General features: G+C 37.9%; 2 pseudogenes; both read left to right on the top strand.

Moving 5' to 3' along the window:
• The first annotated feature begins 18 nt into the window (after positions 1-18).
• LOC121516158 lies at positions 19-8,330 on the top strand (annotated as a pseudogene).
• On the top strand, positions 7,060-18,223 carry LOC121516157 (annotated as a pseudogene).
• Positions 18,224-23,690: the final 5,467 nt, after the last annotated feature.

Genomic DNA, 23,690 nt, shown 5'->3' with positions numbered 1-23,690 from the left:
GATACATCCTATCATTCTGTCCTGCAGGTGGTCACCGAGGCATCATTGACAGCTGAGGGGTTCCTCCCAGAGGATGGCAGTGGAGAGGTGGTGGGGTTGCAGGACTTGGCTGAACTGGAGTCAGCATGTTTGGCTACAGCTGGTGGTGATGTCATCGTATTCAATCTCAATATGTTTGAGGTAAGCAGCTGAGAAATGTTAGCTTTATCGTTAAATCCAGAGTAAGTTTTAAAACATACTACATTATATAATGAAAGCACTGCACATTCCATCAGTAAAGATCCTCACAGAAGTGTATGACTATGTGTCATAGTTGGAGTGCCGGGGTAGTGTGGACAGTGGTCTGACCTCCATGTGTTGGAGTCCGGATGAAGAGCTTGTCATTCTCACTACTGGTCAGTTATTCATATGTCCAAAATTGTATTTTAAAAAGTATTTGTCTTTTTGTCTTACAGTAAAAGCTTGGCCTTGATGTTTAAATTTTAAATCTTTAATAAGACACCCTTTAGACTCAGTGAATGTGAAGTCACATGTCATTCTTTATTATGGTCTTAATACCAGGATTTACTAACTTATACAAAGATGTTACAGTTGGCAAAACTGCACTTTAGAGTTTGTTATTGATAGAGGAGAGATTTAAGGTATATCTGTTCATGAATCATCAAATTTGAGGGAATATTTTGTTTTCTACTTTAGATTGGCATGGTGAAGGGCTACTGTTGCTTTATATGTAGATTAGTGCATATATTAGCATATTAGTTAACAAATGACTTAAAATCTGTACCAACAGGTCAGGAGACGATCATTATGATGACCAAAGACTTTGAGCCCATCACTGAGGTTGGAATCCACCAGGATGACTTTGGTGAAGGTATGTTGGCTGTATTTGAATTGAATGCTTCTCAGCCTGAGGGTCAGGTCACAACAAAGGTCATGTAAGGGTTGACTGAATGCATAAAATTATATGAAGTTGCATTTTTACAGGGAAATTCATCATGGTTGGTTGGGGAAAGAAGGAGACTCAGTTTCACGGCTCAGAGGGGAAACAGGCAGCACAGAGGAAGATCCAGGTTTGTTTTTGGATCCATCATCACACCCTAAAAAATATGAGATAATTAACTACAAAATAGTTAAAGGTGTCTAATGAGCAGTTATTTTGCAAGATGGTAACACACAACCACAGGAGGTGTAGGCAGCTGCAGCCTGGGATGACCGCAGGCCGCGGGTAACATGGCGAGGGGATGGACAGCTGTTTGCAGTCAGTGCCATTTGTCCTCAAACTGGAGCCAGGAAGGTCCAGGTCTGGAACAGAGAGGGAGTCCTTCAAGCCACCAGTGAACCCATCAACGGCCTGGAGCAGGCACTCTGCTGGAAGTAAGAGAGTAACCAGGGCTGGTATTTTTCAGTCTGTTAGTTCTAGCTGTTTTTCATGTAGATATTTTGTAGCAGTGTTGGTGGTTGCTTTAGTCGTGGAATAAAACTTCCTATTAATTCAGACCATCAGGAAGCCTGATAGCAAGCACCCAGCGGCATCCAAACAAACACAGCGTGGTTTTTATGGAGAAGAATGGACTGCTGCATGGAGACTTCACTCTCCCTTTCAGCAAGGACCAGGCCAAGGTATGATCAACCTAACCAGATACTAATTCAGTACACATTTATGAAAACATATAAAACACTGTGGTAAATATGGGTTTCAGGTAAAGGATCTGCTGTGGAATAGTGACTCCACTGTTCTAGCTGTTTGGTTGGAGGACATGAATGCTGGAGAGAACAAACAAGTCAACACTTACAGTAAGTCCAGTCAAAGTTATACTTAATTCATACATGTTTGCACTCTTCTGTGACAGAAGCCATCCAAAAAAAAAGTTATCCAAATCCAAAACAGAAATTGTTAGCTGAAATGGAATCAGACAGTTCTTTATACCTTTGCATGCTGTGTGAACTACTTCAGTTAGGTCTGGAGCTTTTACAGATCATATTTGGATGAAGAGATTTCCATGGCTAGTAGATTGAATTGTACAATCTATTTTAATGTGTCTGTGAATGCTAAAGCAGAGCCTGGTTTATAGCTAAAGTCAATCTTGCATGCTACAGGAGTCCGTCTTTGAACAGCAATCCATATGTGACTGTGAAATGGGTTTATCAAAGGGTTATCAGTGTTGACGTGTTAATTACAATGTAATTAATTCCAAATTTGATGCAGTAATTTTTTTTGATTGCACTGAGTTGTTACATGTTGTTTAAGAAAATCTCTTAGTTTAATTTTTAAATGTAACTGGGTTACTGGCACAGAAAAAGCAACTAAATGTGAACTCTGTGAGTCATTTTGTACATGCACTCCTTCATATTTCCTAATACGTAACACCTTTCTCAGTGTATTTGACAGAGTAAGCACCTGGTTTTAGACCACACTGGTTTGGCAGTGCAGCACACATTAAAATAATCAGTTCAAAGTCAGTATCACTTGAATACATCTCTTTGCATTCATTTGATTTCCAGCTGTTGTAAGGCTTTAAAGATGCCTCCTCTCTGACGATGGCAAGAGTTATTTCTAACGACAGTGTGGATTATGTAAATCCATTAAATCTGCTTCCTCTCTAGTCCAGCTGTGGTCGGTGGGTAACTACCACTGGTATCTGAAGCAGAGTCTGGACTTCAGCAGAGACTCTCAGAAAGCTCCGGTCTGTGTCTGCTGGGATCCAGGGCATCCCCTAAGGCTCCATGTGAAGACCCGCACCTGGACCAGCATCACCTACATCTGGGGCTGGACAACCGAGAGGAGCCCTGGGCTGGACGCCACAGACAACGCCAACGTGGCTGTGATTGATGGAGGTGAGAACCAATGAGAGGAGAGGACATATGTTATGGGATGATCCTACTTTGAGGTTAACATTTATCTTTCTGAATCCCTTCAGATAAAATCCTGGTGACGACCTTCAGGCAGTGTGTGGTTCCTCCACCCATGTGTTCATTTGAGCTTCAGTTCCCCTCACCTGTAAACCAGGTGACTTTCCTCTACCAGCCGGAGAAGACCAATCAGCTGGCAGCATTGACTTCTGATGGACTGATCTCAGTCTACAAACAAGGTGAATTGTATTCTGTCTACCCATGAAGAAAGCAGTTGCCAGATTGATGTATTTCTCACACTCTCTCAACATAAAACTGCTGCTTTAGAAAGAGGGATGTGAGTAAAGACAGGTAACTTCAGGATAACCACATTGAATAAAGGATCTTGAATTTAAACATAGTAGTTTTGCAGAACAAGAAGATATCTGGGTGGATGCGCGTGATGTTTTTCCTAGCCTTTTTGCAAACAATAACTGTCACATAAATCACTAAATTTAAGTGTTTTCTGACATTTTTTTCTATTCTTTAAGGTACAATAAATCTGAATTATGGGAGAGAATATACAAAAATTGAAATCATCTGCTTAGATTGAAAGAAGTACTGATTAGAGCTGATTGGTGAGGGGTTGAGACCACTGTAAGCTTAAGTTGCATCTGTATAAAGCAGATATCACCTCCAGAGCTGAGTTCTTGAACAGAAGGAAAGACTTTGCCCCTTTTGTCTCCCTTTTGCCATTTTTTTCTCAAAATAATAACCGATTTAAAACTGAATTTGCTCTGTTTGAGCTGCTTTTTTGTTTCTTTGTCTTTGTTGTCCTGTCTGCACTGGTTCAAGAAAGAATTGCACCTTTCAGTTGACTTTTAAGAATAAAAGTTAACACTAACTTCATACCCTGGCATGTGGTGAAACCATTACAGTGTCAGCAAGTCTTCTTACCACTGATTTGTACATCTTTTCTTATATGTTTTGTGTTTGTTCCATCTTCTTTGGTCTTTACTTCAACCATCAATTTTTTCCAGATTCAGGAGAACAGAAAGACAAAACAACAAATGGGTTCAGCGTGGTGTCTCGTCCCCTGGTCCTCCAGAAAACCTTCAGGTAACAACAACAAATTGCTGTTTTCAGATGTACATGTGGTTGTTTAATCTGTGCTGCTCTTTAACCCTTTTAAAATGTACCAAATGTTGAACTAAGAAGTACCTTTGCTGCTTATATCCAGCTTGTAGGCAAACATGTGAGCAGTCTGATCTCTGTTTTTTAATTTCTCTGTCCTGTTTCCTCTGTCTGCAGAGTAAATTTCCACCAGGAGGAGCCTTTACCTCTGCGGCAGCTGCTGTGGCTGCAGGAAGAGCTGTTTGTAGGTGTGAGCCCCGGTCTGCTCCTGACCTTTTCCACCCTGCTGATGCTCCATGCTGCTCCTGATGCTGAGGGCATGCTCACTGTCAGGTCAGCAGAGTTCAACTTAAGAATGAAATGTATTACTTCAGAAATGATTCCACAACTATGTTGCAGGACAAGACTCAGTACAGAGGTTTTGATGTTTCAGGTCTGATGTTGAAGTGGATGGCGGAATGAATTGCAAAATGTATGCAGTATTTCCTGTCACCAAAACAAAAAAATAGAAAGATTATATCATAGCAGAGGTAGATTCTCTCAAGATTCTCCAAACAGTAATGTTCTATACTATCAAGGAAAATTTCCCCTTTCAAGTGTTCATTTTTATTAGTATTCAAAGACAGACATCTTAAATTTTGGCGAATATCTGTGCAGATTGTCCTGAGCCTTCAGTTGAAGATTGGCGTGACTCCAGTGGATGCAGCATCAACTTTCCTGTTCCTTGTGTTCAAACAGCGCTCTGCAGCATCAGTGGAAAGGTGCAAAAGCATTCACATTTAAGACTGACTTTGTATGATTTAAACAAATTTCTGTGAACAGGCTTAAATGTTTTGTTTTATCTTTTCTCTTCATCCTCAGGAATATCTTCTAGGCTTGACAGACAGATCTCACCCGTATGCAGGAGACACAGAGGTGTGCTGTCAACTTTGTACATGCAAACCAGATGTTTTGGCCAGATTTCATGTCTGACTTTAGGCAAATTCATCCTGAAAAGCTTTAAGCTTTATTTATATTTATATTTATTTTTATTTATATTTCCCATACCATGATATCTGAAACAATCTGTCTGGCTTGTCAGGTTAGAAATGTTCATTAGAAGACAAACTTAACAAGAATGTGACAATTTTGTAATTTTTTTTCTCAGCTTGCCTCCAATATTTCCTCCGTTGCTATTTGCAATGACTTCCTCCTCATCACCACACATTCCCACACTTACCGCTGCCTCCAACTGAGCACGCTCAGTATCAAAGGTGAGATTAAGAAAGCTTGTTCTTATTGATTATGTTATTTTGATTTAATTACCACACTTAAAGGATAATGCATTTTGATTATTACTGAAAGGTTGATGTTTTTAGTGATAAATGTTTTGGTTTTTTATGACCTGCAGGGCTGCAGGCGGCTTTGGCCTCAGATGGAGCTCAGAACGATGAGACTCTGCGGCGGGTGGAGAGGGGGTCCAGGATCGTCACTGTGGTCCCACGTGACACCAGAGTGGTTCTTCAGGTCAGTTTAACGAATGTGCTCTCACACATACACAGACCTGATGCTGCTTTTAACTGTTACAGTTTTGACCAGGGTTATTATAGTTTACTAAAACTAAAGAAAAACAAAACATATAAAGCATTTTAGTTAACTGAACCTATATTGAAAACCAAGGGCTAAAACTTAATGAAAGTGTATTGTGTGCTTACAGAATTAAAATGAAATTAGGGACAAAATGTCTTTGGTTTTAGTCTTTGAAACAAGCTTTCTGACTGATATATCCATTTTAAAATAGTCTGATTTGCTTGAAGAAGATTTCAACACACCATAAATTACAACAATAGTAATACATGGTGTATAATTGTATTCACATTTCAAATTTGAGTAAATAAGATGAAAGAGGAGGAGCAGTGTATCTGAAAACATTAGAATACATTAAATTAAGAATTAAATGATGTTTACGTTTTCTGGCTCTTTTGGGTCACGCCCCTAACAAAAATGTATTTCTTATTTCTTATTGCAGAAATATTTAAAGATAATTTTTTAAAACTATTTTTTTGTTGCACGTTAACCTATTCGCCAGTTTACCTGCATATCTAAACAATTTTCCTTTTGCACCTTTGTGCATACTTTTTATTATGTTTACATTGTATTCTATATTTTTCTTTTGCTACTATATTTTTTCTATAAAAATCTATTCAAGTCCAGCCTCTTAATTTTCAGTCCTTTTCTATATTATTTGCTTTTGACCAAAAACCAAGTCAGATTTCCTGTATGTGAAAATGTACTTGGTAATAAATCCTGAGTCTAATGAAAATTAAACAAAAAGAAGCACTTTTTCTAAGTAAAAACTGAACTAAAAACAGCATAAAATCTTATAAAACTAAAACAAAATTGAAAACAAACTAAAAACAAATGAAAAATCCCAAAGTATTATAACATTGCTTTTGACATCAGTAAAAAGTAAATTTCTCAGACTTTGATGGTAAAATGCAAATCTAAGCTCCATTTTTTAAATGTTTCATTTAAATTTTGTGAGAACCTACTTTTATTTGGTTGTGCATCATTTGTTTGGTTTATTTGTGTCCAGATGCCTCGTGGAAATCTTGAGACGGCGCATCATCGAGCACTGTTGTTGGCTCAGCTCAGACAATGGTTGGACAGGTGAGTTTGTTGTTCTTCCATTTCATGAATGCCAGTGTTATTACCCTTTATTTATTTTTCAAGCAAATCAGGCTCATAAATCCTTAAACACTGTAATCTCTTCTTTATATTAAGGTCAGCATTTGTAGTTTTGTGTAATATTCTGTTTCATAATGCAGCACCTGGCTTTTTAACTCTGTCCCTACTTTTTATTTGTTTTTTTTGTTTAGTTTGCGATTCAGAGAACCTGATGTGCCAATGAAACTGTTGAGATGACAACCTAAAATCATTTCAGTGTCAGATCTATACAAAAACTTATTTGTGTCTCTGAGCATGCTGTGTTAAAGTTCCTGTCTCTTCCTTTCCATCTGTCAGTACCTTGACTGCCGTTGGGCCCAGATTCAGAAGCTAAAGAAAGACCGCTGGCAGGAGCGCCACATCCGTCGTCCATACATCGCCTTTGACAGCATGCTGTGTGAGGCTCTGCAACACAACCTGCCACCCTTCACCCCACCAGGGCACATGCCAGACGCCCAGTACCCCACGCCACGGGTCGTCTTCCGTATATTCGACTACACGGATGCCCCTGAGGTAAATTCAAAAACATGTTATTCCAGCAAGACACTCCCAGGAGTTGTCTTTTGTTCAAAGTTTGCAAACTTTTGTCCTCTTGCATCCTCGGGGTCCTGTCATGCCTGGCAGCCATTCAGTGGAGAGATTTGTCATAGAAGAAAACCTGCATTGCATCATCAAAACTCACTGGAGAGAGAGGAAAACATGGTGGGCTGAAAGCTTTGTGATGTTTTTATTGTGTGCATGCTGAACACAAATGTCTCACCCTTTGCTTTTATCACCTCAGTGCTGCCCAGTTACTGAGTTACCCAGGGAAAAACAAGATTCCTCTCAACTATCACATTGTGGAGGTAAACGTGTTTTTAAAAGCTACATCTGGAGATGTGAGGACAATACCAAATAAAAGAAAGGATTTAAAAGTTTGTGTTTGTGTTTCTCTTAGGTGATCTTTGGAGAACTGTTCCAGCTGCCCACTCCACCTCACATTGACATCATGTACCCCACACTGCTTATCGAACTCTGCAAACTGCAGCCCGGATTATTGCCACAAGTCGTATCCTTCATTGCTTATGTCAGTTGTCCAACACTCAGTCATATGCCTGATCTCTCCACCAAAGCAAAATATTAGCAAAGTATTCCCTGTGCTATGCAGGTTATTATTTAAAAAACCTAAGGTGCATTAAGGCTTCTAAAAAGAACTGAGTAGACTTTTAAATTCTATCAATCTGGGGCGTAGATGGCCTAGTGGTTAGGTTGTGCCCCATGTACATGGGTGGCCTGGGTTCAAGTCCGGCCTGTTGCTCTTTCACCACATGCCATTCCCCACTCTCTTATCCCTATTTCCAGGTTTACCCACTGTCTTATCTCTACAGTAAAAGCAAAAAAAGCCTTGAATAAATCCTTAAAAATATTTTTATCAATGTTGTTGTTAAAGAGATAAGCATATTCAGTTCTTACCAGAACTCTCATCAAGGTATTTGTATATGAAGAGGGGTTCAGCTGGGATCAGGGGGGGAGAAGGTCAGCGGTACAATGTCCGCTATCTGCTGGTGGTATGAAAGCCTGCAGAGGACAGGAGGAAACAGATGATCTTTAGCTTCTGGACACATTGTGAACATTTAAGGATGATAGATTGTTGTAAAGATGTTTTCAGGTAGAAACATTTAGAACAACGTGAACAATAATTGACTTTTTACGTGGCAATGCATAGGAAGCCCTCTGGATATAAAAAATAAAGATTCAAACTTTAAAAAGTGAGATAAGCTAAGTGCCAACTGAGGTTTTTAGCATCTAAACTAGGCAGGTTTAAATGATAAAAGCCGAATGACCCCTGGAATTGTCAGGGTTGCATTTTAAAGGGTCAGCAAATGAAAAGGCTTTCAGGTGTACACACACTGGTGGAATCATTCATTTTATTTTCACCAGTTTTGCAGGTATGCCAAAACATGTCAAAATAAACTTCTCAAGACCTACATGGCCATTTCACAAAAATATAGGCATTTTGAATGTTTTAAGAAATTGCTTTTGAGATTTATCTTGCTAATTCTATCAATACACAAATTCCTAAACGGTCATAGGGACGGTGAATGTTCATTTTATTTTCAGTATATTTTGACAGGGGTGATGGGACATTTTAAAATTTTGAAAGGGTGCCTCAATAGGAAATTGGCTGAGAAATGCTGGTTTACAGCAAAACTTACACTTGTCAGATAAAGCAGATCTAATATAGTACAAAATAACAGCAAAGACAGTAACATAAATTGTTCAATTTGGCCTTTTAAGAGCATTTAAAAAGTTTGACTTATGTGTTTTTATTAAGCTTTAAGCTTGAAATTTTGAGAAGTTAAAAAAGTAGCAGAAAATTAAAGCAGTCAAACATTTATTTTATCACTATGTCTTCATCATCAATGTCATAACTTTACTCTGATGGTTTGTCATAGTTCAGCTCCATGTTTAATTTCATTTTCTTTTTTCTTGCATTTCAAAATAATATTTCAAGTCCAAAATGTCAATATGTTCTCTCCAGGTACTCTGGCTTCCTCCCACCACCAAAAAACATGCTTATTAGGTTAACTGGCAACTCTAAATTGGCTGTATGTGTGAATGTGGGCGTGCCTGGTTGTCTGTCTCTATATGTCAACCCTGTCAACTGGCCACCAGTCCAGGCTGTACCCTGCCTCTCGCCCAATTACACCTGGGATAGGCTCCAGCCCCCGTTACCCCCAACAGGATAAGCGGTATAGAACATGGATGGACGAATTGTCAATATGAAGCGATACTTGCCGATGTCTGTTTAGAAGCCAAATGATTTGTTTGTTGTTTTTTTTTTTTATCATGTTGACTTTTGGACTCATATTCAAGTGGGCTGCTCAGCTACACTAATGGTGGTCTAAAACCCCACTTAGAGGTAGGAGACAGCTTCAAAGTGCTTATTTTGTCAAATACACTGTTAACATGGCTATACATAAAAAAATATCCCGGAGTGCATGTACAAAACGGCTAACTGAGGTCTAATAATCCTCGGTTAATGTAAAAGACCTACACTTTTTGGGAGTTCTTGTTTAGTACATAATCCAGTTAAGATTGACAATGAAGCTAAAAAAATTCTCTCAAGAAACTGTTCTTTTTTACGCTTTAACTAATTTGTAATGCCTTGACCTAAGAGTAATTAATGTCTTATTGAGATAAAAGCTTGCTTTTACTGTGAGAGAGAAAGAAGCTTCTGGTGGGCAACAACATCAACTTCACCAAGGAAAACTGCGTGGTACAGGTAGAACAGTAAATGAAAACAGCCAAAGGGAACGGCAGAAAAGGTACAACATCTGATACCACAAGATTCAGATGACTTTTGACTTGTCCACTGAGCTGTCTGAGTTTTCAATGTGAAGACATTTAAAAATGCAGCTGTGCCTTACATGAGTAGCATCTAGTAGCTAAATATGGTGCACAAGCAATTGATGCAGTTTCCTAAATCTCATGAGGATGTTTCAGACCTTGACCTCATCATGATTAAAGTTTCAACACTACTAGTCCAAATAAGTCAATGAAAGTGATTAAATGTACATTAAAATGTGAAAGAAGTGTAAAAGCACCTCATGCATTTCTCCAGAACCTCTTTGACAAACTTGGGTTTAGGCTTCTCAGGATCAACGGTCAGGCAGTCAGACCTATAGAGGAAAGAAATGTGGTCAAACTGTCAGCTCTGAGGTTTGTTAGTTAAAAATATACTTTTGTTCCTGAAATCCCTCACCAATCATCCCAGCTCCATCGAAACTGGAAATTGCTCAGATGGTGTGAAAACCAGTTGATTAGTCTGAAAATAAAAATAGATGTGATGTTAAAATCACACTAGTCTGGTTCTATTTTCAGTCATCCAATTATATTGCAGTAAGTATCACCTGTCGATGCAGGTGGTGTTCGTGGTGTCCAGTCTCATGTACATCATCCCTGTGGCTTGAGCCAACTGAGAGGCAACTGTTAAGGCACAATCTGATTTAAAGACTTTTTTTTGAATTAGATTAATGTAGATCAGACCTGTCACCCTGTTTTCACAGCAACTCCTAGCTTTAATTTCTTGTCTAACTGTATATGGACAGTAGGAGCTGAGGTTGAGCTAAATATTGATCCTCTTTAAATATTTTGGTAATATTTTAAGGAGTGTGGCCAACTGTGTGTCTGCCTTTTATTCTGTTGATGTCTGTTAATGCCATTCCATAGCCTTGTTTACAACCAGTTAATAACAGGTTAAATAGGCATACAGTATGAGACACAGCTGCCTCACGGAAAATATCAAAAACACAGGCTCTGTGTTTGAGAAAAAGAACTGAGAAAAATGTTTTTATTTTTACAGCTAAAAACTAAAAGGGAAAAGAGTATGGGTATATTTCAACTTGTAAAGTTGAACTAGCCAGAACTAGTAATCATTTTAGCCTTGTAAATTCATCTTGAAGTATGATTTTATATCTTGAAGTTTATTTTTTGGCATTATCTCTTGTCATTCCTTATTGGTGGATTACACATCCTGATAGCACTAGTTTTCTGTATTGAAATGAGACTGAAAGACTGTCTTTTCTTTACCTAGGTATCATTCAGTCTGCTTGTTAATGCAGCATTTTCTTCTTTGTCTTCTCCTTAATATTCCTCGTTCATTCTTCCCTCAGACGAGGGTGAGAATTTTAACCCCCTGAAGATCGAGGTGTTCCTGCAGACTCTGCTCCATCTGGCAGCTAAATCCTTCAGCCACTCTTTTAGTGCCCTCGGGAAGTAAGTTTATTCACCATGAAAGTATTTCTAACCTGCATATTTTATTTGCTAAATAAACTAAATGTGAAATAAATCTGAAATGAATGAAATTCAACAATTTGATCAAAGAAAGAGAAAATATTTCTCAACAAATGTTTGTTTTCCTGAATTCTTGTCAGTTGTAAATGACCAATATGTGTCTGTTACTGCATTATATTATTATTTAGTCATGTGTATTATTTAAAACCCTTTTAAGTGTTCATCAGGTACATTTTCACACTGTGATATTTTCATACTTTTAGCTGAAAACTTTTACAAATGTGATTAAGAGTTTTGATACTCCTGCACTATTTCAGTCCTGCAGAATTCTTACCATCATCAACAGTGCTTTATTAAGACACCTTAACCCAGCTCTTATTAAAAAACAATCTTGCAATTAACAGCAAATGAGCTATAGATATATATAGGTATAGATGTATAGATACTGTGTGCAAAGAAATGTAGAAAAAAAATATATGGTGCTTCAATTGCAAAGTAAATTGATAAGATTTCAGGATAATTGTCTATTTTTTAATAATGTTAAACTAAGAACTTACTTAAGGTTTATTAAGTTACAACTGCCATTAAAAGTACTGAAATGATACTGAATAAAAACAACTGATATATCTGCATAATCTCTGAACCACAACAATTTGGTTAGCTCGGGTAAAATTCGACTGTGTTTGGCCTCACCTTCCTCTGTTCTCTCCAGGTTTCATGAAATCCTGAAAACCCTGACAGACAGCGATGAGGGAAAACTTCACATCCTCAAAGTAGTTTATGAAGTCTGGAGGAATCACCCACAGGTACAAACGAAAGAGGGTTACAGGGTGTAGGTTTACATGGACTGGAGTATCTCTATTAGGTGCCTTATTCCAGCTTTGATGATATTCAGGATATGACTTTACATGCAGTCTAGAGCTTTGCAATGTGAAGAAAATATGCAATGTGTGAGAGCACTGTTCAGAGTCACAGTGACAAAAGTGGCAGTTATTACATTTCTGTGCATATTAGCTCAAAGTTTCTCTGTTTTATTAGATGCCATATTTTATCAGGAGCAAACTTTGCACTGCTTCTTGTAATGGTTTTATATTCTGTTCCCATGTCCACGTAAGTTTCAAAAACCATTACAAATCTGTCTGTTATGCAGTCTGCTAAACTGTACATTAAAAATGTGAAACACAGATTTGTAAGCACCTTTTTACTTTGCCCAGCATATGAAAAGGAATCAAATAAGTTGGGACATAAGAGCAGTTATATTAAATTGTTTCATTCCCAAAGGACAAATCTCGAGGACTAAAAGTATTTAAATTTGAAAAGGAAAACCAGATCTACTTCATGCACAAAGACTCAAATTCACCATCTTTGATTGCGGTGTCTGCACCGCATGCATTTCCATATCACAATGACAATGAAAATGTAGTTAACTGTTCAGCCTGAATGCAAATAGAGAAACCTGGTAAATTAAGTCTTTTATATATTAAATCCTGGTGTCTTGACTTTTGGTTACTAAATCATATGTGCAGGCACCTGTGATGTTAATTTTTAACAAAAGAAACCATGGTAATTTTGAAATCTAAGAAAGAAGGAGACCACTTTGGCTCTCTATAGGTCTGAAGCTATGAAATGCCTCCACGGTGTGGCAGATATGGAGAATCTGCCTCATTTCCAGCAGTTACTAAACATTAAACATGTTCTCACCTCTGACTGGTGTCAGCCTGTCACTACTACTGCATAGGACAAGGGAGCAATGGCTGACAGTACATAGCCATCAACACTTTGATTGGCCAATTATATTTAATTCTGAAAGACAAACCTCAATTTCTTTCAGTTCAGAAATAACACCCTCTTTGGGTCTCTACCGGTGCAGATAGTCTTAAAACATGAGCTAAAGTTGACCCTCAGGAGCTAGTTCTTCCGTCACTGACTGTAGGCTCTGTAGCCCGTCTCTAAAAAACCTCAATGAACGTCTGAAAACTAAGCAATTACTCCCAGACAGAATCATCTGTGTTTCATGAGGCTGTACCCAAACACTACAAAGGAAGACTTAAAACACCCAATCAGAACCCTGATACTCAAGTCCATGATAACACTCAGTAGAGGATTTTTTAAAATATGAAATGTACATTGATTACATGTAAAACTACAGATTGCAGTTGGAAGTAAAGTTCACAAAAATGTGTTCTTGCTGCCTTACAGATGATCTCAGTGTTGGTGGACAAAATGATCCGGACACAGATTGTGGACTGTGCTGCAGTCGCTAACTGGCTCTTCTCTCAGGACATGGCTCATGAATTCACCAGGTAATATCTGAGACATGAAACCTGAATATTTATCCATTACCCATTAAAAGATAAACACTGTTTGTTAACCCTGTAACAGGTTGCATGTTTCTGGTGAATAACAAATCTATCACTCTACAGACTTTTCATTTGGGAGATTCTTCACTCAACCATCCGTAAGATGAACAAACACGTGCAGAAGATCCAGAAAGAGCTGGAGGAGGCCAAAGACAAACTGGAAAAACAGCAGCACAAGAGGGTAACATCCTCCATCCATTATGTGCATGAACGACCACATCAGTCGGTGTGTTAATGTAGGAGGTTTAAATGTTTGTGTGATTGTTCTACAGCAGAGGGACAGTGGCGACGACGAAGACATGGAGAAAAACAGCGAGGATGAGGAGGGTCAGCTGGAGGAGCAGATCGAGAGGCTACAGGAGAAGGTGGAGTCGGCTCAGAGTGAGCAGAAGAACCTTTTCCTCGTCATCTTCCAGGTAGAGGCAGCACACAGGGAGTCTTAAGTCTCTGATGTCGGGGTTTTTTAAGTTTCCAGCCCAGTTTTTAAAAGCACTGAAGAAAATACTAATTATTAACAGATGGTGTTCCTCAGTTGAGTTCAGGTCAGAGGTCAGAGAGTTGAATAAGGCAAAGTGGAATTTTAACAATGCCAAAATTTGGTTTGTTTTTCTTTATTTGGTTCTTGAAAGGGTCTATAAAAGTCTTAAATATTATTTTAAAATGTGTGTAGTGACAGTGCAATCCATTTGTTTGAGTCTTGTCGGTTTAATGTAAACAACTGAGCAATTGAAATCTGTTTGATTCAAAATAAACTCTTCTTTTAAATTAAATTCTTATTCAAACAGTTAAAAAGCAAAATGATCACACAACCAAGAACAGATGTAAAAATAATAACACAGTACAAAGAAATGAAAAAATTTAGTACACTTGATAATACACTTAATGATTTGGCTTACATGCATGACAAGAAGTTTGGAATAAGTGTAAAACTATTTTAATACCACCCTTTCTCCATAAATAAACAATAGTTTATTCTTCACTTTGCTTCTTAAATTGTATTTGGCATCAGTTTTGGTTCCAACATGACATGATGATTACAAAACTAAGTAATTTAAAATAGCTAATATGTATGTGCCTTATAAAAAATATATTAAATCAGTACTCATGTCTTTTGTCAAAAATCATCACTGTTTTGCTCTTCACTATCCAAACATGATTTTTTTAAAAAGATAAAAGTTTAATGGGGATTTTATATCCTGTGCATACTCTTTTTGAAGCAGCTGTAACAAAAACTTGTGCATAATAATTTTTTCTCTCTCTAGCGTTTCATCATGTCGCTGACGGAGCATCTGGTTCGCTGTGAGACGGGCAGCGTCGACATCAGCACGCCCTGGTACAAAAAACTGCATCGAGCGGCTGCAGCAGATCTTTCTCATGGTAAAATATCCACACACTCATTCGCTATAGTGAAACCTTGACCCTGCTCACATTTAGCTGTAATGTCCATGCTGGGTTATCAGGCACTACTGCACTTCAGTACATGTTCACTCTTTGTATGAACAAAACATCTCCAGTGAGGACGTACAGTCGAAGCTCCTATGCAAATAACAGCCTGCACTTCCTTTTAGGGGCTCCTTGAGTTACTGTGGCTTATTTACATCTGTTTAGCACTACTGCTCAATCCTCTTAAACTGAATTTTCATTTCAGTCTATTGCCATTCCCACTAAGTTTATTTGCTTTGTCAAGAGTACATCATCGTTTCTTTTTAAAGCTTTGGTTATGGGAAGATGAGAGAGGAGAGCTGGCTAGGCTATTTGGATGCCCTACACTAGGCCAGTGCTTCCCAAGTGTAAGCAAACATACTGCAGGTGTGCTGCGAGCACTAATTTACAATAACCAAAAAATAATCCCTTAAATTAGAAAAAAATTCATTTAAATGATCATGAAATACTTTATTAAACACCATTATTTTTAGTCTCAGAAGTAATAAAAAAACTGCCAGAAAGTTAAACTCATATCAGCATTTTTATAATTTATTTTGTTTGATGGATACAACAGGTGTCATGGTTTAACTGGTACTGGATTAAGTGGTGACACTAGCCATTCTACTGTGCCACTCAGTCCCTCATTTTAAGAATTTATCAGTGTCCTCTGAGACACTAATATTGAAGCCCATTTCTGCCAAATAAAATAGAAAAAATGTGACAGTAAGGCAATTCTTGAAAAAAAAAAAAAAGCTAGGCCATATTTATGAGATAAAAAGGCCAAATTATGGGATAAAAAGTTGAAGTTATGGGTTAAAAAGTCATAATTATGAGATGAAAAAAGTCTAAATTTTAAATAAAGTTATAATTATGAGATACAAAGTTTAAATTATAAAATAAAAAAGTCAGAATGATGAGATAAACACTAATTATGAGATAAAAAGTCTAAATTATGAATTTTTATCTCATAATTTAGTTTTTTTATCTCATAATTTTGACTTTGTATCTCATAATTATAACTTTGTTAAAAAATTGACATTTTTTCATCTCTTAATTATTATTATTATGACTTTTTATGTCATAATCCCAGAATTATAACTTTATTTCAAAATTTAGACTTTTTATCTTGTAAGTATGACTTAGCATTCTTTTTTTTAATTGCCTAACTTCCACATTTTTTCTTTTGTAAGTGTTGGAAATGGGCTTCCGTACATTCATGCTATATGGGAGGAGTTTCTGGGAAACAATGTATGTTTACAGAGATGAATATTAAAAAATGATATTTAAGTGTCTTTGCAGATGCCTGATCAACCAAAATAATTGGGTGAGGCTTAATAATTGCATTTTTCATTTTTCCTCTTAATAAGCAGTTTTTTATCAGTGGCTGAGTGGTCAAGGGCCAAGTCTGTCCAGAACAAATCAAAATCAGCCACAAAATGAGGAGAGTTGCTGTCATGTTGTCTGTGTATTTCTACTTTGTGCTGACTCAGTGAGAGCGAGTTTTGTAAGCTGTGATCGTCCTATAACAATGTGATGACCGATTTGAGCTCAGGCCCTGTTGGGCTTGAAGCAGTGTGAGTGCAGATCAGCAGGGGATCTGAGAGAGGAGAGAATCTAGCTTCTGCCCAGCAGGATTTATGCATTGAAGCCACTTGGAATACAAATGAGTGGAGGTATATTAGCCTCTTAGCTTTTCATGTGATTAGCAAGGCTGCATGGTCATAAATAAGCCCTGTTTTTTGCTTACTGGTAGTCTTGCAAAGCAGATGGATTGTACAGATGTCATGTCTGTTATCAGATCTTTGAAAGCTTCAAGCTGATTCGCTTGTTCTGAGTCAGAATGACCAGATCAATCAGCATCATATGAGGAGGAAGAGGTGGTAGCTATGTCTGTGGTTTCAACGGACTGCAAGCCTGTGTATAATAATGATGGGTGAAGAGATTAGCATGGATGCAGTTTTAGCAGAACTGGACGAAATTTCTACATTTAAAGTAGAGCAAAGAACCACACTGAAAGCTTTTCATGGTGGAGAAGTTGCCTGCTTCAGTGTTTACCTAATGGCTGCCTGATGAGCTCATGTTGTGTAGTTTACTCCCCAGGGCAGCACACAGCCACTACGCCATTATTATGTTGCTCTTATTGGCCCATAATGAATGTGAAAGACAACATTTGTCCAATCACCTTCCTGTTTTTTTAAGTTCTTCCCCTCCCAAACACTGTCTATGTAGTGTTGTCCAGATGGATCTGAAATAAATCTTATACCATTGATATGTGAAACAGTTTATCTGAGCTGATGAATATCTTGTGGTTGTTGGCACTTTTTGAGGTTCAGTCAGCATGAAGGATTACTTCTTAGTATCTGAATACCTAGCAGGAATGTGATCAGGTTCTTTGTGTCTATTCTCTCTCTCATGTTACTCATCTCTTCTCTGCAGCACCATGTCACCATCCAGCAGTACATGGGAACCCTGGAGAACCTGCTATTCACGGCCGAGCTTGACCACCACATCCTTGCCGTCTACCAGCAGTTCTGTGCCCTGCAGCTCTGAGGCAGACACTCTGACACTCATGTAATTGGATGAATTTAATCCTGTACTCGTGCTCTCACAGTCCCTGTGCTAAACAAACATCAGAAAGTACCAACTCTTGCATCAAGAATCTCCTCTGTTTTTTTTTTTTTTCCCTTTCCTTGTTTTTGTGTTTTGGTGCCATTCAGAGTGTTTCTGTGCAACATCAACCAAGGACATTTTTCAACGTAGGAATTTAAACTCCAGTAAGTTTGAATATTCGCTGTAGTGTCTATTTTTGTTCTTTTTTTCCCACCCTGTTAGTTTTCTTATGAATGGGTCTTTTTAAAACAGTGCTAGAGACGACACAAAGACGTTTCAAGTTGTAACAGATTAATTCTGGAACTGGAGAGCGCTCTACTTTTTTATATTTGTTTTATGTGGAATTGGGAAAGAATTAAAACTCTACGGAGTCTTTATCCACCTGCTCTGTTGTGTCTGATATTTTATTTTTCTCCTCTGGTATTACCTCTTTGTTTAATCTCGTTCTGTAAGAGAAATCTACAAAAGCAGTCAGTGTATCTCTTGGTCATTGGATTTCTGGTTCTGAAATCCTGATAATGGAAAATGGATAGTTATTTGGCAACAAAATGCCGATTCAGATACGGCACTACAGCTAATGCTGTAGCAATATTTTGTCGTAAAAAAGGTTTAAATAAAGAAAAACAGTTTGCTACGGAGACTGAAGAGCCTGTGCAGAACTCCGAGATTACGAGCAGCCTGCACCACGCGTTCATACGAGACAGTGGTCAGTTTATGTCTGCAGACTTAAGGGATTTTATAAACTTCACTGAAGAGAGACACGCTTCATTATTCAAGCCTTGCTCAGGTGCTTTCTCTCTCTCTCTCTCTCTCTCACTTCTGCGTGCACACGTCATGCATTTAATTAACGATTTAAAATTCAGCGCCCGCACATCTTTGTTTCAGCGTATTTTTTTTCAAAATCCTTTGGTGCCCTGAAGCATTCCATAAGATTACATTTTGATGATTAGATGCCAGTTAAATAGAAACGTTATTTCTACTAACGACTACTAATGTGAAATATTACACTAATGCTTGAAGTAGAGGAAGTTCAACTAGTTAAGTGTCTCTTTACCTCAGTGACAGAGTGAAAAATAAAAGTAAACTACAATATAAGAAATAAAGAATTAGCAGCCAGAATTTCCTGGGAGATGATCCCTAAACCTCAATTATGGCATAATCCAATGGAATTATTTAACTTCCTTTCCTTTCAACTTTAATAGATGTAAACTGCCATCAGAGCTATTTGAGATATTTTATTTAGATAACCTTTTAATACCTATTTTTAACATACAAGCGGTCCATTTAAGGGACCCACCGTATTTTATCATTTGTCTGGGACTATTTCCCTTGAAAAAAAGCAAAAGGGATTGATATAAAAAATGCAGTGAAATACAGTGAAAACGAGAGGAAAAATCAATATTTATTCTGCAAGTCGATTTACAGTGTGCACCCCTAAATTTTCTGCTTGCGCCCCTAAAATTTAAAGTTAGGGGCCACTGTGCTCCTAGTGAAAAAAAAAACAAAAAAAAAAACGTTAGTCTGGAGCCCTGCCTAGCCACACATCCTCGATCCACTGAAAATTACTTTGCTATGTGATAGGAACAAGTCCTAAGGTTCCAAGTTTAACTTTAACATAAGTGTGTACAGTACTGTGCAGAACTTTTAGGCATGTTTGGACCAGAATTGAGGCAGAAGTAAAGGCTGTAATGATGAGTAAGCTTGTAGCACCCTATAATATAATTATTTCCTGATAATGTAATAACGCCTGAAAATGTAATAAAAATTTGCAGTTAACTCGATCCAAAATGTAATAAAACCCAATAATCTAATAACTTCACCAATAATGTGATAAAATATCCTGACTGATATTGTAATAACATTTTTACTGATAATGTAATACCTTTTTGTTTCAAACCTGATAATGTAATACTTGACAGTTAATGTAATAAATATGTTCATTACAAAACAACTTTCAGTAACACTTTATTTGAAGAGGGTATACATAAGCATAGTCAGCTCTTTAGTTCAGCTTCTATGTCAGGGGTGTCAAACTCAATCACAGCAGGGGCCAGACTCTGGATTCAGGACCAACCTGAGGGCCTAACAGCATCACCTTTTTAGCCATAAACTGTCAACCCTGTCAACTGTCAACCTGATAAATGATTTTGAAATTTAAAAAGTAAAAAAAAAAAAAAAAAAAAAAAAAGTTTAAATGCCCGCAATCTGAGAAAAGTAAATGTATTAGTTCAAAAAGGTCAAAACATGAAATTAAAATTGAAAAATAATGTTTTTTAATGGCAAATATATTAGAAAGAAGCCAAAATCATGAGTTTGGATGGTCAAAACATGAAATTGAAATTTGTAATCATTAAAATAAAAGTCAAAATATGATTTAACATTTTAAATTGTGAGTTTAAAAGGTCAAACTTTGGGATTATGAAGTCAAAGTTTGTTGAAAATGTGAGGTAAAATACAAAATAATTAGTCAAAAAGGTCAAAAAATTTGAATTCTGAATCGTAAAGCTCAAAATATTATATAAGAAGTCAAAATTATGAGTTGAAATGCTCAAATCCTAAGTTCAATTATGAAGTCCGAGGTTCGAATCTTGCGAAGTTATATAAATTGATTTCTTACTACCTGTTTGTTTTTTGCTGGTATCTCTTATGCACTGATCATGAATTTAATCACTCAGGCCAGGAAATATACGCAGTGTTTGTCATGCTGGATGCTTTCAGTGAATCAGCATCAGGCCAGAACCCGCGCATGCGCGGGCGGGAGTAGATGGCAGGTAGAGGGAGTCTTCACGCAGGCGCCGTTTGTGCTGCAGGTGCAGGATCAGCACCACATTGGGCAGAGCGAGGTGACTCTGAGGTGTCCAATTTCAGAGTTTTTCTGGTAGCCACAGCAGAACTTTAGCTATCGATTACGTTTTTATGTTGGGATTCCTTTGCTCACAGGACTGCAGAGCAATTTTCTCTTTTAAGGGCAGCTGACGGAACTATCGGCGTGATGTCAGAGCAAATCATCAGAATATTAAAGTGACTGTTTAGTGCAAAGTGTAATGGCCTGAAATGAATATTTCGTTAGGCCGGTCGTTATGATCACACATTGAAGCAAATTTTCAAGTCCTTTATATTTCCTGGCCAGGTAATAAGAAATGAATTTGTAGAACTTTACAAGATTCAAACCTTGGACTTCATGAGTGTGAGTCTCCTCATCGACATAACAAGACTCTTTGAAGTAATGTTATTTAAATGTCAGTTTAGACAGTGTAGCCTTGTTTGGTGAAAAGTGTGAAGCAGATTGTTTGTGGCCATGGTGGGGTTCAAATAGAAATGTTAAAATGTGTGGCAGAGTGCTTTTACAAGCACGCGGTACCGGGCAAACCTGCGAACCGTCTACGGGTGCGACCCAGCTCCCCCTCATCCGCCCGCTCTTTCCACCTAACTCCTCCATTCGGGGATCCCATGTGTGTAGATGAATGATTGGTTCTGTATGTAATTTAATTGTTGAATTATCTATCTATCTATCTATCTATCTATCTATCTATCTACTGTTTGTTCTGTATAAAAACATGGTATTATTAATTGTTCCTTATGTGTTGGACAGTATAGGTGATGTATTTTTTGCACTTTTATGTTTTACGTATATAAGAGCTCACCTGGTTATGGTAGCCTTGTTTGGTGAAGCCTTAACTTCCTTAATTTTTCCTTTTCATTCTCTATGGTAGTCCTTATCACTACGGATGTAATATATTTCCGGCCACTATGGAGATTTTGGGGGCGCTGTTTCACCCTTTTTGGTAAAGGTAAGGAGACTCCGTTTCTAACAATAAGGTTTGAATGACAGGGCAGGAAATGTAGCAGGACAGAAAACAAAGCAAAATATGTATTTTATCGTGACTTTTGGACATTATCTGTGTTGAAATCTCCAACTAATCAAACGTTAGTGATATAGGAGTGAATTCTGGAGGTTGGTCAGGTACAAAAGTCTAGTGTGAACTCTGGACCTAATTTCACCTTTTTTGGACTACATTTTTTTCAATAGACAATCATCAGTGGGTGAGCAACATAGTTGATTTAAAATACCTAGTTTTTGTTGGTGTTTTGTGTGGAGGATATGTGATTGTATTACATTATCAGGTTTGAAAAAATAGGTATTACATTATCAGTTAAAATGTTATTTCAATATCAGTCAGGATATTTTATTACATTATCGGTGAAGTTGTTACATTATTGGGTTTTATTACATTTTGGTTTGAGTTAAGCGCAATTTTTTATTACATTATCAGGCATTATTACATTATCAGGAAATTATTACATTATAGGGTGCTAGAAAGCTGCCTGAGGGTATGTGGGAAGGAGGACTGACAAAATCTAGGTCATGCCCTGGATGTCCTCTTGATATTACCAGGCATGTGAAAAAAGCTGTTGAGAAAATAAAGTCCACACTTGTAGGGCAGAGAAATGTGTGGATGTGGTGAATAAGTGCGACCTATTGTACCATCCTGGCAGGTTGTAGGGATTTCCCAAGGGCCCGAAAACCACTAGAGGTGAAAAGGTCTGGACAAGAAAAATGCCATCCAGCTTGACTTTGAAGGTCACATATTATGCAAAATACACTTTTCAGGCTCTTCTTACAAAAATAAGTGCCACAATCCCCCAAGAATCAGACCCCCCTCCACCTTTCAGAAAATGTGTGCTGAAGAAAACCTGTTCTCAGATTTTCCCCTCATGATGTCGTGTGGGGAGGTAGCATCTCCAGGTTCAGTTGGCCCTCCCCACTTGGAAGAAAGTTCTGCCCTCATTTCCTGATCTTTCTCTCAGCTACCAGCTGAGAGAAGGATCAGGAGAGCCACATCCATTATGCCGCATCCATTTCCTGAGAGGGGTGGAGTCAGGGGCGGAGTCAGACAGCTCATTAACATTTAAAGCCACAGACAAAGAAACAGCTGAGCAGGGCTGAAAAGGAGGAGTTTTTAGACATTCAAATTTCCAATACTGTATTTTTTTTTTCAGCCACGAATTTCACAGGCATGTTTTGGGGAACTCTGTAGCAAATATAAACTTATCTTAAAAGGGTAAACTATGTGACCTTTAACTGCTGAGCAACACGTTTTAACCAGAGTGGGAAACTAGCACCAGCCAAATGTGGGTATTTTTGAGCCGTTTCAGGTGAATTTGCTCAACCTTTAAGCTACAGGGGCAGGTAAATAACAGAACAGAATGGCTTTGTGATGGTAAATGACGTAAATTGTGTCCAGATTTCTTCTCCTACCAATTTCATGTTCAGAACCGAGCAGACCTACACACTCACTGACCAAAGGGCCCTGCCTCCTCTCTGCGTCAGAGCTGCTGTCAATAGTTTACCATCAGCTGTGTGTGGGATGGTTTGACTCAGTATCATATGAGTACTACTCCAGCTGGTGTACCTGTTAAAGGGGTTTTTGAACCAGATTTTGTTCATCTTAATTCCATGATAGTTAAATAAGGCCTGAATTCAGACATGTTATTACAGGAAGCATACATAATATATTTAATTTTTGGAAGTCTGATGCCATGGACACATTTCAATTTGCTGAATAGCCTTCAACTTGAATACTTAAAGCCTTTATTTTAATATCATACCTCATTACATTATGTTGATTGTTAAAGTGACTAGTATAAAGTGTAAGTGGCTGGTAGATATTTGAATCCACCAGCCACGGCCACAGGCAAGCAAAAAGTTCATTTCCAACCTTGGTGTTGACATGTGTTGAGCTTGACTCTGGCTGCCTAACCCCTCAGCTGCGGGTTGAGGCACATCAGCCTCTTTATGAATCCTACATGTCTAAAACTTATGCACAACTGTAACTTTTTAGGAAAATG

The sequence above is a fragment of the Cheilinus undulatus genome, linkage group 10, assembly GCF_018320785.1.
Source record: "Cheilinus undulatus linkage group 10, ASM1832078v1, whole genome shotgun sequence".
Taxonomy (NCBI): domain Eukaryota; kingdom Metazoa; phylum Chordata; class Actinopteri; order Labriformes; family Labridae; genus Cheilinus; species Cheilinus undulatus.
Note: the sequence above shows the minus strand (reverse complement) of the source record. Positions and strands in the feature narration are given on the sequence as shown.